Source organism: Mandrillus leucophaeus, unplaced genomic scaffold (genome assembly GCF_000951045.1).
Source record: "Mandrillus leucophaeus isolate KB7577 unplaced genomic scaffold, Mleu.le_1.0 Scaffold27, whole genome shotgun sequence".
Taxonomy (NCBI): domain Eukaryota; kingdom Metazoa; phylum Chordata; class Mammalia; order Primates; family Cercopithecidae; genus Mandrillus; species Mandrillus leucophaeus.
The window spans coordinates 5,635,775-5,639,998 of record NW_012102809.1 but is presented as its reverse complement, the minus strand read 5'-3'; the positions used below and the strand labels follow the sequence as shown (position 1 = coordinate 5,639,998).

General features: G+C 46.4%; 1 protein-coding gene across 4 annotated transcripts in view; it reads left to right on the top strand.

Annotated features, from left to right (window-relative positions):
- Nucleotides 1-4,224, top strand: part of LYRM4 (LYR motif containing 4) — a 216,047-nt gene that overhangs the window by 46,685 nt on the left and 165,138 nt on the right. The window lies entirely within an intron of this gene.

Genomic DNA, 4,224 nt, shown 5'->3' with positions numbered 1-4,224 from the left:
CTCTCATTCTCGTGAGGCGGGCGGGGCTTCTCTCATTCTCGTGAGGTGGGCGGGGCTTCTCTCATTCTCTTGAGGTGGGTGGAGCTTGTGCAGCAGCTTGATCTCCTGGGCGGTCTGATAACATCCCCAAGAGTAATTAGAACGTCAGAGGTTAAAGTCACTGTCCACCGATGGGTTTTCTTGCTCTCTAAAAAACACCCTTTTCACTGTTTTTCTTGGACTTAGCAGCAATCACGCAATAAACTCCATTTCTGCTTCCATTCGTGTTTCTCTTTTACTTGCAGGAAATTTGTTTATAAAGTGTGGAGGGGGAAACCCTTTACCATTTCTGCAAGTTATGCTGTACTGTTTTGCGAGGGCTTCTTTAGCATCATCAGGAGATGCCAGCTTGGCTGATATTAAATTAGATAATAATCTTTCCCTGACCCTTCTTCATGCTTGACTCTAAACAGAATTCAAAAAAGAAGCAATATTTGAAACTATAATTTGCAATTTATGTCAAGATTAAAGGTCTTGTTATATTGCCTACATAATGTGACAGTTCTTTCTAGAATAGCATTTTGGATTCTCATAACCACCCTTGAGTTCTACAGCTATTTAGTAATAGAATAACTGCCACACTCAGACAGTCCTGGGAAATGATCTCTAAAGCCAGAGGATAGTAGGGTACTCAGAAAAGAAACTGATCTGTACATTTATATATATTTTGAGAGTGGCATTTACGTGAGTAAACATTTTGAAAACTCTAGAACAATGGCATTTCCAGTCACCAGTGGTTGAATTTTATGAGATCCTTTAGCAGTGGAGCATAGAACAAGCAGCTGAGTTCTTATTTTGCATAAACGCAGAAAGATTTTGTTCTTTGGCACTTTCTGTGTGTAGAGGTTGGCAAAACAGGCAGGTTTTATCTTTAGCGTAAAATTATACAGAGTATAAACTGCTTAGAAAAGAGGGATTGTAAATAATCTGTGCCATCATTTCTCCTGCTATATCTAATTGTCTGTGTCACTTCTTGGTTTGAAATGCTCAAACCACCCTTTCAACAAAAAACAAAAACAAAAGACTAAACTGGCCCTCATCTGACATCCCAGTGATTCCCCCTCCCCCCAGGACAGACTCACTGGAGCAGTGGCATGTGCAGGACAAGGGCGCCCTCCCCAGGGCAGCCTGTCCACTGCACCTTCCTGATGGAGAATACACACTGCGGGGCCAGGGCTTCCACGGCGACCTTGCAGAACAGCATGCTGTCACCACCTCAGGGATGAAAGCATTCTCATCCCTTCAGAGAACCAGTTAGACAGCAGCAGCTAGGAAGTTTCTACTCACTTCCCTTTCATGTCAAGACTCTTCCTGAATCCACATGCAGCCTTTACCATAGTTAGGGTATAAGGCGTAGTGGCCCCCCAAGCCATCTGGCTGCAAGCTGGCATAAGGTGCCTTTGGACTAACAGCCTATGGTGAGGTGCAGAGTCTGTATTTTTGCACACTGTCCTCTGTAACTGGCTGCTGTAGTAGCCTTCTGACCTGTCCTCCGGGTGCCCCCACTACCACTGCACCCCACACACGGTCTGTTTTCCACACACCACCATCACAGTGATCTTTTTCAAAAGAAAGATTGGGCCACTGCCCCGCTCAACCCCTTCCAGGCTCTTGCTTCATGGCACCCTAACATAAAACCTGAAGCCCGTCTGAGGTCCCCAGAGGCCCTCCATTGCTCTCCTCTCCCTCACTCTCCCTATTTCCATGAACTTGCTCCCATCTCAATGCCTGTGCACCCCCTACCTGGAGGAGTCCCTCCAGACGTTCCTGTAGCTCCCTTCCCCTTCCACCCAGGCCTGTGCTCAGATTTCATCTTCCCATAGGGGCCCCCCTGGGATCACACCATATAAAACAGACTCACTGTCTCTCCCCTGCCCTGCCTTAGTTTTCCTGACAGCACTTATCAGTACCTACTATGACATTACTTGTGGCCTTGTCTGTTTTCTCCCTCTTTTGCAAGACAGCAGGGGGCATGAGGACAGGGATCTCCCCTGTCGTTGTCATCATCTCCACTGGGTGGGGAAGAGCATGGACTCTGGGGCCAGCCCGTCTGTGTTCACGTCCTGACTCAGCCTACTAGCTATGTGACCCTGAGCAAGATATTTAACCTCTCAGTGCCTAATGCAAACTGCAGATGAAAGTAAGCCCTACTTTGTGGGTGGTAGTGAGGATCAAGTACCCTAACATATGCGAAGCCCCTGGGATAATGCTAGCACATAGTAAATGTTGTGCAAATGCTTGCTGTTATTATCCACAGGATCGAGAACATCCCATGTAAGAACATCCTTACTAAGAGCTGGCTCTTAGTAAGTTTTCACTGACTAACTAAATGCATGAAGCATATTCCCTGAGGTCATACACCTCAGTCACGGGGTCTATACCACCAAAATCAGGGTGTCTTTTTGGCCACCCGCAGTCTCCCTCCTGAAGGAATGAACCATGAAAGGAATATGGAAATCTGATGGGGATCGTGACATATTAACCTTCATGGAGTTGTGATAGTCTTCATATCAAGTCTCTCTTCCACTTGATGATTTGGACTCCAAGCCCCACCTGCCCAGGTGCACATGGATCCCAGCTTCACGGTTCCACCAGTGAGGAAGCCCACAGCCACTTTTCCAGCTGCCAGACATGCACACCGTAAAGGCAGTGCTCACACTGAAATTCTCCACCCGCAACGCTTACCCGCTCCCCCTGCTTTCCACTCATTCTTCAGAGGGCGGCTTCTTCAGTCACGTGAGTCCTCTGTGGTGTTAATGATACCCCCCACCCCTGGTCCCATAACCCTGGTAAATTTTGCTTTTTAAAATGAGTCTGTGGACAAAAATGATCTGGTTTTCTGGGTAGAGAAACCGAGGTGCAGGAAATCTGGAAGCCTTGTCTAAGGTCACATGGCCTGGCATGCGCCCAGCTCTTCTAGCTCCTTAGAGCAAACTCAGAAGTTCAAGGACATGGGCTCCTGAGTCAGTAGAAACTGAAGGATAGTCTTAAGTCATCCTCCCGTTTTGTTCTGATAATATTTAAGGACCACTTCAACTCTCCTCAGAGGTCATTCATTCTTCCTTTGTTGTCCTTAATGTGCAAGATCTTCGTCTTCATTGTGGCAACCCTGAGGGGTTCTAGATACATCAGCCTTTGTTAGCCTTCACCCAGCGCTTAAGGATTACTCTCATTCCAAGAAGTGGCAGCTCGTTTTTCTTTCGTGATAAGCAAGTCAGCCTCCTTTTGCTCATTTCCCATGATTGTGGCCCACTCAGTAGAAGCCAGACATACACTTGTTCTTTCCTTAACATTCTTGGACCACATCTCCCCTGGAAAATTACCATCCAGTCTGTCAGTCTCAAATCTCTTTCCAACTTCACGCATCGTGTCATATCCCAGAATTAGCAGAGGCATTCTTCTACCTTTTGATAAACTGCTGTTATTTCCATATAAGATGATTCTGTAAAGCCAGCCGACCCTGAAAGCTCTCCCTCTCTGCTGAAAGCAAGTTCTGGGCTAGCCCCCACTAAACCTAATTTCCCTGTCTGCCCCCCGGGTGAGATCAGAAAGATTTGAGAGGCCTTTTATGTCCAGACCGGCTGGAGCCAGAAAGAATGGACAAACCTGGGTGGTTTGTAGGGTTGGGCAAATAGCTCTCAACAGTCTGAGCAGCAAAGAAGCACCAAAGGATTTCTACCCCAGACAATTGACAAGGCTTCTTAGGTGTTTTACGTCAGAAACAGGAGCAAAAAGGCAGCCCGATTTTGCTTTTGTCTTTGTGCTTTTCTCCATTTTGCTGTTCTAAATAAAGATACTCCTCTGGACCCTATTTGCAAGGCATTAGTTAGAATAACTATGAGTAAACTGCCCTGGCTTATAGGTAGTTCTGCAGTATGCCACTCCCCTTTGGTTTTTAACTCTAGTGTACCTTGTTTTGTGTCACTGTTTCCTGTCTGTCAGCACCTGCTCTTCAAGCATCTTCTAGAGACTTGCAGCATCAGCATCACTGGGGCGCCTTCCTTCCCTGTATAGTTCATAGAGGTTTAGTGTTCACCAAAGAGAAAATGTTTTCTAAGCATTTTCAAATAGAGTTGTAATCTTTGTTGTAGAGCTAGCTTCATAGCCTCATGTCTAGAGAAAACAAAGTAAAAGAGAGCGTTGTGGCCAGGCGCGGTGGATCACGAGGTCAGAAGATCGAGACCA